The 10,002-nt window shown below is 44.8% G+C and overlaps 1 protein-coding gene across 8 annotated transcripts in view; it reads left to right on the top strand.

Moving 5' to 3' along the window:
• The window catches only part of SOX6 (SRY-box 6), a 678,959-nt gene that overhangs the window by 289,795 nt on the left and 379,162 nt on the right, over positions 1–10,002 (top strand). The gene's annotated exons all lie outside the window — the stretch shown is intronic.

Below are 10,002 nucleotides of genomic sequence, written 5' to 3'. Positions count from 1 at the left end.
TCCTGTCTCACTGTGAACTCTCTGGAACCTTCGTGTCTTGAGGTCTCTGGCAGCGGCATGGAGAGAACTGAGGGAGTAGTGCCCCTCCTCCTGGTCATGTGACCATTTTGTCAGGAAAGTGCCAGAGGGAGGCGGCACACTCCCAGTCTACTAGAAAGCTTTGGGAATCTTTTCCACAGCTGGCCTGCATGCGCACAATCCCCAATATGTGCTTGCACAGAAGACCACTCAACAAACTACAGTTACCAGCAATGTTCCCTCTAAGCTGTGGAGTCTTGTGAACAAACATTCTACTTTGTGAGCTACTGGCATTAACGTTGTGAGCAAGTGATCTGGCTACTGCATAAATTAGTTGGCTCTTGGGCCATCCTTCCTGAGCAAAGACAAAAATGTGTGAGCCAGAGGCTAAAAAACTGTGAGCTAGCTCACACTAACTGAGCTTAGAGGGAACACTGGTTACCAGTGAGCGCAACCCTGTTTTCCCTTCCCCCACTATTTCCTCTTTCTGTTCCCTGAAAGCCGTATAGTCTCTCTCCTTTCGCTGCTTCTTCCTTGCCTTTCCACCCACCTTTCCCTATTATTTCCTTTCCCCCTCCCCCTCTAATTCAACACTTCTGAAGTGTAAGTCAGGATATTCAAAGAAGCCATTATCAGTTGACAAGGAAGATATACCTCCTTGGTCCCTCCTGGCATAGATTTTGTGTGTGCTTGACTGGATCAGGAGGCTGCATGCTAACACAGGCTACTCATTTAGAACCACTGTGGTGATTCAAATAGTTGTGAAAACTGTCCTCCTTCCCAGTCTTATCCTTCAGTCAGTGTTTGGAACAACCCAAGCAAATCATGTGTTCATCTGCACAGTCATTCTCCTGGAGCCCTTTTAGACAGTTATAACTGTGTGAAATTAAAAAAAACACCTCAATTTGCAATTGCCTTTCCCACCGTATAAAATATGGGATGCTTCAGTAACTGCTTATGGTGACAATAAATGGCACAGGATTGGTGCAAGTAATGCAGCCTATACACATGCTATGTATGTCAGTATCTGGAGGAAATATATCAATTTCCTATGCACTAGCTTTCATGTTTAAAAAAGTAGGATGCTGTGACGACCTCTTATCTGGGGAGGTCTGGTTTACCTTTAAAAGTTCTTATGTTTTATTTTCCTATGGGTAATCTGGCTGCCACCAGGGAAATTTAGGCTTTCCCACACCTATTTCTATAATATTTTCTTCTTCTGGTTTTGGTATTGGGACCCAGGGTCTGGGCTTTCGAAGGACTATGTGTTTCCTGGGAAGAATTTCGTTCAGAACTTGTGTCTTAAATAAAAGTAGATTTATTTGCTGTGCACACACTCTTCCCTCTTATTGACAGGGATCAGGGCATGTCACTTTGTAACAGTATCTTCCTTAGGCAATATATGGTTACTGTTTCTTTATGCTTTAACTTTTTATAACACACACAAGACTTCTCTCTCTCAGACCTTAAAACGAACAAACTGCTTAACTCTTTTATTACACAGAACCCAATCTTTCCCTCACAGGGACCTCAGGACAACTCTCATATTAACTGCTTTTATGCAGCACTCTCTGCTGACTCTCCCTGTTCAACTGTCTTTTTCAACTCTCATAACTCTAACAGACACCCTTCAACTGACACTCTTGACTGACATATCTTATCCTCCCTCCCCCTCTCTGTCAATCACCTATCACACCACATGCCTGTCCAGCATTCTACATTATCATCACACAGCCATGCAAACCACTTTTAAAGAAACAAACACACAAAACATGAAATCGTTACAGATGCTAAGTTGCCTTACACTTGAAGCTGCCTTCTGCTAAATCAGAGCAGTGGTCCATCAAGGTCAGAATATCTGCTTAGACTGGCAATGGTTCTCCAGTGCCTCAAGCAGAGATCTTTCACATGACCTGAGCCTTTCAACTGGAGATGCTGGGGATTGAACCTGGAACTTTCTACATGCTGAGTAGATGCTCTACCACTGAGCCATAGCACCCCCCCACCCCCTTATGGGCTAAATGCAGTTTCCACGTCATGGCCTTTTGATGTTTGGAGGGCTGTCAGACCTTTACATGAGGGCTGTCATATTTAAATCAGACCTGAATTTATTTGTATTTTGTATTGGAATGATTTTCCGACTGTGATGGTGAGTTGCAAGAAAAAATGTTGGAAGCAATTCCTTCAGCTGATTTAATACTCTGTAAAAGAGTCAGAAATGGCTCTTTTTTTTTCTTGAGAGGGATGAAAACTTGTGACAGTTGCCCTCTGCCTGCACGAAATAGTTTGGATCTTTAGAGGGAAGGATTTATGCTTGCAGAACGTCACTTTCTTGTTCCCCTCTCAAAATACCCTTGAAATATTGCTCCTGGGGGATATAGCAGGAGGAGGATCTGGGAGGAAAAAATCTCACTCTGTGAGTGGTAATGAACTGGTGGATCTAGACCATGATGAGCATTTCTTGGATTAAACATAGACATACATTTAAAAAAGAACAGGAACGTGACCACATGCTGATTGCTATTCTGTGGATTGATGCTGACTTGTACAAATGCTTTCTCAAGTAAATATTCTCGTCACATGAGAAGTGTGGCATCTGAGAACATTAGTTATGGAATACTGTGTGCAGTTCTGGTCACCACACCATAAAAAGGATATTATAGCTTTGGAAAAAGTGCAGAAAAGGGCAACTCGAATGATAAAAGGGTTGGAACACTTTCCCTATGAGGAAAGGTTAAAGCGCTTGGGGCTCTTTAGCTTGGAGAAACGACGGCTGAGGGGTGACATGATTGAGGTTTATAAGATTATGCATGGGAAAGACCAGGTAGAGAAAGAGGTACTTTTCTCCCTTTCTCACAATACAAGAACTTGTGGGCACTCCATGAAATTGCTGAGCGGTCAGGTTAGAACGGATAAAAGGAAGTACTTCTTCACCCAAAGAGTGATTAACACATGGAATTCACTGCCACAGGAAGTGGTGGTGGCTACAAGCATGGACAGCTTCAAAAGGGAATTAGATAAGCATATGGAGCAGAGGTCCATCAGTGGCTATTAGCCACAAGGTATAGATAGGGACTTTGGGGCAAGTGATGCTCTGTCTTCTTGGTGCTTGGGTGGGGGGTCAACAGTGGGAGGGCTTCTAATGTCCTGGCCCCACTGGTGGACCTCCTGATGGCACCTGGTATTTCTGGCCTCTGTGTGATACAGAGTGTTGGACTGGATGGGCCTTTGGCCTGATCCAACATGTTATGTTCTTATGTTCTTAAAATGCAACCCCAGTTTCTATGAATGAAGCTACTGGGGAAACCTCAATTATGAAAGTTGCTATTGCAAGTTCTTTGAGCAAGCTTGCTCAAAGTTGTTACACAACTTATGAGACTAGATAACTTCTGTGACTAATCACTTAAGCACGTTTGGGCCAATTTATAACACATGAATCAACTCAGTCTCTTTTGTGGAAGTTCCGAGTGTCCACCATATGCAGCTGTGTGAGATTTAAAAAAGAAAATGGAATATGGAAATGGCCTGAGAAAATTACTAAAGAAGTCATTTCTAGTATTCACTGTGTGTTGCATTTCCTGTGTTATAACAAGGCAGTAACATATAGTATATTGAATGTCGTGTTATAATTTTTTTTAAAAAACAACAACCAAGCCCTACACATTGACTAGAAATGTTTTCAAACTTTCACTCCCTTTTGATATCAGGAATTGCTTTTCACGGAGTCCTTTGTGCGTTTTGAATGTCTGGAAGCCAAAATATTTTGTTTTAACTCCCACTCTATAGTATTTCCCAGCTGTGTACTTATATGGTGTAATAAAAGGATCTAACAAATGGGAAATAGCAGCTGCATTTGGAAATTCCTTTTGTGCTTGCTCTTCATTTTACAGATTCAGCAATGTGCAACAACTGCCATGTCAGACCTGGAGTGGCTTCCACTTCAAGTATCTCATCACCATCCCTTTCGATGTTACAGAGAAGAACAATATGAAGCATTGGGGGGGAAAAGGCTTTTCCATTGCAGCTTTGGAGACAGTGGCAACATATTTGAAATTGCCTCTCTAAAGAGGCACATTTCACTTGGGGGGGGGGTCAAAAGAAAGGGATTTTTTAAAAAAACAACAGTAATTTCCCCCACCAGATACAATATGTTTATTTAAAACATTTTATCCTTCTAATTGCATATGAAACTATGTGAACCTCTAGCAAATCAATAAGGAGCTGGGAGTGTTTAGTGCAGGGAAAGCAATTGACAGAAGGAAAACAGCAAAAAAGTTTCGTAGTTGACTGCACAGTAGGGTATAAGGAGACTGAAGTGTATATGAGCCTGACAACCAGGGACAAGAAGTCCCCAGTGAGTTCAGTGGAACTAACTTCAAAGCAATTGTGTTTCTCATTGCATCCTTAGTTATTGCCATCTACAACAGATTGTTTTTGTCTTATACAACTGGTTGACTTTACTAATACATGGTCTGGGGAGAATGGTTGTGATGTAACATCTCATGGACTGAGTGAAATACTCTGCAGTTATTCCTGTTAGTACCAGGTGTAAGGCAGACTTCCCCAACCCGTGACAAAATAAGCTAAAAGCAGTAGTGGCAAGTAGTGGCAAAATATGGCAGCCTGCCATGGGACTAAAAAATCTCCCATTTTTGTAGTCTTTCTATCTATTATCATTAAGAACATAAGAACATAAGAGACGCCAATGTTGGATCAGGCCAAAGGCCCATCCAGTCCAACACTCTGTGTCACACAGTGGCCAGAAATACCAGTGCCATCAGGAGGTCCAGCAGTGGGGCCAGGACATTAGAAGCCCTCCCACTGTTGACCCCCCCCAAGCACCAAGAAGACAGAGCATCACTTGCCCCAGAGCCCCTAGCTATACCTTGTGGCTAATAGCCACTGATGGACCTCTGCTCCATATGCTTATCTAATTCCCTTTTGAAGCCGTCCATGCTTGTAGCACCCACCACTTCCTGTGGCAGTGAATTCCATGTGTTAATCATTCCTCCATGTAGATTAGGCCTTCCATCTTCCATTTTATTCTCACAGCAACCTGTGAGGGAAATGGCTCAAGGTCACCCAAATGAACTTGAGTGCAAACTGGGGATTCAAAACTGGGTGGTTCCTGATCTTCATCCGATACACAAAGCATGTACAGTGTTTGGAATGGCAAAACACCTGGTGAATGAAGGCTGCTTTAGGCTAGCTGTGTCGCAAATTATGCAAGCCTAATTTAAGGGTTTACAGTGTATATCCATCATACTTCGCAGGGCTCTTTTTGTAGCAGGAACTCCTTTGCATATTAGGCGACACACCCCTAATGTAGCCAATCCTCCAAGAGCTTACAGTAGCCCCTGTAAGAAGAGCCTCTGTCAGCTCTTGGAGGATTGGCTACATTAGGGTTGTTTTGCCTAATATGCAAAGGAGTTCATGCTACAAAAAGAGCCCTGCGTTGTATACGAAGATGCAGACACAGTAAATATCTACTATGCAAACATTCATGAGGCTTTTATCAGTTGACCTGTCACAGATTTAGAGAAGTATAGTTTGGTGAGGATGATGAGAATTGCCCGTCTTTGTTGCAGAACTATAGCGCCCAAGGTTTCCTGGGGAGAGGGAAATCAATTTAAGTAAATAGTGTAGATAAGGTTGCCAACCTTTGGCTGACAACTAGCAAGAGGATTGGGGGAACAGATAGGTAGAATGGCATTTTGTGAAGCCACAATGTCATTTCTGGCTGCCCCCCCCCAAAGTGATGTCTTCGTATTGTGCAACACTCTAGGATTCCTACAGATCTTTATGGTAAAAACTCTAGTGGGGATTCCTGTAGTGTCACACAACACACTGATGTCACTTCCATTCTTTTTGTCCAGAAATGGCATTGCATGATGCTGCTTTTCCATGCCATTTCCCTCCTCTTACCCCTTCAAGTGCTGGCAAGGGATGGGGGAGCTCTGAAAGGGTTGCTCCTGCCTGGAGTGGAAAAATGGTAACACTAGGCGTAGATATACTTTTATGTAACTGATTCTGTCTGATCCAAACATACTAGGACAAATAGATATGTGGACATGGATAGTGACATTCAAGTAGAATAAATAGAGTAATGGTAGGCAATGTGATTTCCCCGGCATTCTTTGTAGTAGTTGTTGACAGGGGTCATTTCGTATAAAAAGAGGTGCAGGAACTCATTAGCATAACTTATTTGCATATGCCACACCCCCTAACATCACCGGAAGTGTGTCAGAAGGCAACACCCACCGCTCAGGCTCCACTGGACTGTTTTGGATTGCTAGCTATTGGGTGTGTATGTGTGCAGATCTGTCCTCGCAGAGGAGGGAGAGCTTGTACCTGAATAAAACTTGGTCTTAAAGGTGCCACTGGACTGTTTTGGATCGGGAGGCCGGGGGGAGCTCTGCAACTTACCTGGCTGCTTCTTGCTCTGACTGAGGGCTGCTGGGAGCAGGGGGTGGGGCTTGTTGCATGTGCCTGCCCCCTGGGCTCTTTACAGCCGGAGCTCCGCTCCTGTGCGCTCCTGCAGGAAATGACCCCTGGTTGTTGATGCTCTCATTCCCCCTGTGCTAAAATCCTGAAAGAAAAATGTGACTGGGGGTAGCAGATAGAAAGTCTATGTGAGGGGGGGATATGCAGTTTACAGAGAGAGAAGGTAAAAATAAAGATGTAGTTAGATAGGAAAGATGGTTAAAGTGGGTTTCTAGAGGCATATCAGGGGCATGACTCTGAGAAGCCCATGAGAGCTTATGATTACTATCCAGTTAACCCAGGTGTGTCTCTTTCTACTAAAGTTTACCTTACGTCAGAAACTGATTTAGTCCATCGTCCCAAGCTTACTTGCTTGAATGCAAGTTCCATTGGTTTCCATTCAGCTTATTTCCAGGTACTTAGAAGGTTCATCGTCTAAAAGTGATATTATATTTTCAAAAGAAGAGTTGTATGGGGGGTTTCCCTGGATCTGACTGTCGCAACAGCTGTGCAGCAATTGTTGGGAATGTCTCTTTTAAAAATGAGTGACAGCCTGATTTGGCTTTGAACTGTGGCATGGGGGAACTGGGGGCTCCTGCCTTCCCCTTGTGCTGTTTTCCTGAGCCAGAATGGTGCTGGCACTGTTTTAGCTCAGGAAAACAACATGGGGGAAGGGAACACAATATTCCTTCCCTTCCACACTGCAGCTCCCAGCTGAATTGGACTGCATGGAGAGTGAGTCAGGTCTAGGAAGCCGAGTCACAAGTCTTTAAAAATGTAATATCTTTTTTGGCCCCAAGAGAGTATCTGGATTACAGTTAGAATACATTGATTGTTCATATTGACTTAGTTGAATGGGATACATTGATTATACATATGAAGCTCAAGCTTCATCAACTGGTAGGGTGAGAAAAACAAGCCCAGTGGAAAAAGCAGACTCAGTTCTCTGGTCAGCTGTGAAATATCAGCTTAAGTTTCTTCCCAGGGTTATTGCCAGGTCCGTCACCAAGGTTTTTTAAATGGGCCCTTTTAAAAAGCTGGGGGCCGTGAAATCCATGGCCTCCCCCTTCTCCCTCAATGCATTTAGGGGGGGGGGAATGGGCCACACACTCACACTCCACGCACACCTGCACTCCAAGCACCCCCCCTCCATTTAATTGCTTTTCTCCTCCTTTTTCCACCCCACCTGTCTTTCTCCCCCGCGGGCACTCACAGCAGTCCCCATCTTGCTCTTTGCCCCCTTTTATCCTCATAGCACTGACAATCCTGCCTTGGATGTAGATCTCTCTTGCTGTGGATCTCTACCACCCCGCGCCCGGTTGGCAGCGCAGGGCTGCTTTGTGACCGATGGGCTTTCCAACGCAGCCCCAGGTTGCGGGGACTGGCCTGGGCAAAAGCTGTGGGCTGGCCTTGGCAAAAGGTGTGTGTTTCGAGAAATTCTTCTTCAGGCAAACGATTTCTCCTGGAACCAAAGCTCACAGTGCTACAATGCACCTTCTACAGCATTTCTTGACTTGTGCACTGTAGCATTGTGAGCTTTGGTTCCTGGAGAAATCGTTTGCCTGAAGAGGAATTTCTCAAAGCACGCACCACTTGCCTGGGAGGCGTGTTGCATGACGTTTGCTGCATCTCTTTTCTGTAAGCAAGACAAGCCCACAGCATTGAATCCTATCTGCGTATTCGTCTCTGTAGTTGTGGACTTTCCTACAAAATATATATTGTTCTTTATGTCATTGTTATCAGTGTACTATAATTAATAGGTTGTACTAGGGTCTTTGGGAGCTGCAGTGGCTCAGGTGGTTAAGACGCAGAACTGCAGGCTGTGGAAGGTCGGTAGTTTAGCAGTTCGAGACCCGAGTGTGCCGCATGACGGAGTGAGCTCCCGTCTCTAGTTCCAGCTCCTGCCAACCTAGCAGTTCAAAAGCAAGAAATTGCAAGTAGATAAATAGGTACCACTTCAGTGGGAAGGTAACAGCGCTCCGTGCGCCTTGGTGTTGAGTCATGCCGGCCACATGACCACGGAAATGTCTTCGGACAGTGCTGGCTCTTCGGCTTTGAAACGGAGATTAGCACCGCCACCCTAGACTCGGATTCGACTGGCTTTCGAGCAAGGGAACCTTTACCTTTTTACTAGGGTCTTTACTGTATATTGTAAGTATATGATTTATTTGAATATATGAAATGATAGAAGCATATCAGAACTGTGTTTTGTTTGAACACGGTGTTTTCCCATGTTTACTCAACTTGCCGTGTTTCCTGTGTGTTTGTTACCAAACCTCCAGGTGGGGCCTGGAGATATCCTGGTATTACAGCTCATCTCCAGACAACAGAGATCAGTTCCTCTGGAGAAAATACCTGCTTTGGAGGGTGGGCTCTATGGCATGGTACCTGCTGAGGTCCTTTCCCTCCCTAAATCCTGCCCTCCCCGGGCTCCACTCCCAAAATCTCCAGGTATTTCCTAACCAATGCTCCCTCTAAGCTGTGGGATCTTGTGAGCAAAAACTCTACTTTGCGAGCTACTGACATTAAAGGTGTGAGCGAGCAATTTGGCTGCTGCACAAATCAGTTTGCTCTGGAGCCATCCTTCCTGAGCTAAGAAAAAAATCTGTGAGCTGGAAGCTAAAAAACTGTGAGCTAGCTCACACTAACTCAGCTTAGAGGGAACCCTGTTAACCCAGAGCTGGCAACCTTACCACTGTGTGAAACAGAATGCTGGAATAGATTGACATCTGATCCAGCAGGGCTTTTCTAATGTTCTTAGGTGTTTTCCTATTTTGTGTGTATTATTCTGTGGCTGATTATGCACTAGAGCTGCCTCAATGTTGCGCCGCTGTTTGCCCCGATATTATTGGTCAATTTCACACCCGAAGCCACGGGGCTGCATTTTGACTCGCGGCTTCGCCCGATTTCCCCCGCAGTTTCGTGATCCTGTTTTTTGAGGATCACAAAACTGCGCAGGAAATTGGGCGAAGCCGTGGGTCAAATGCAGCCCCACAGCTTTGGGCGTGAAATTGACCAATAGTGTCGGGGCAAACGGCGGCGCAACATCGAGGCAGCTCTAGTGCGAAATCAGCTTGTATGAAATCATTGGTTCAAATGGAATTTTGTGCACCGTAGCAGATCACTGGATTCATTGTCGTGGTATCTGTGCAGTCCCACATGTCTATTGTCCATGTGCGGGCCTTCCACAGAGAGATTTTTGAAGCTCAAGAATGAGAGAGGGTATACCTTTTCCTTCCCCCATGCTGCTTTCATGCCTTTTCCCAGCATGCTTAGGAGGGGGAGGAGCACTCTTCCTTCAGTTTTCTCTCTGCCACCAATGAGGTTCACTTTCATGAAGCTCCTTCCAGTGAAGCTTTCTTCCAGTGAAGAAAACAAGTAAAGGTAAAGGTAAAGGGGCTGCGTTGTATAGTAGAGTTTCAGGTAATGTTGCTTTAAGAGATACGGTGATATGCTTCATCGATGATTGTGGATTGTGGATCCACATCGATCATTGTGGAT

Source organism: Gekko japonicus, unplaced genomic scaffold, assembly GCF_001447785.1.
Source record: "Gekko japonicus isolate JY-2015 unplaced genomic scaffold, Gekko_japonicus_V1.1 scaffold693, whole genome shotgun sequence".
Classification (NCBI taxonomy): domain Eukaryota; kingdom Metazoa; phylum Chordata; class Lepidosauria; order Squamata; family Gekkonidae; genus Gekko; species Gekko japonicus.
The sequence above is the reverse complement of the archived record's forward strand: the minus strand, read 5'-3'. Positions and strand labels throughout refer to the sequence as shown.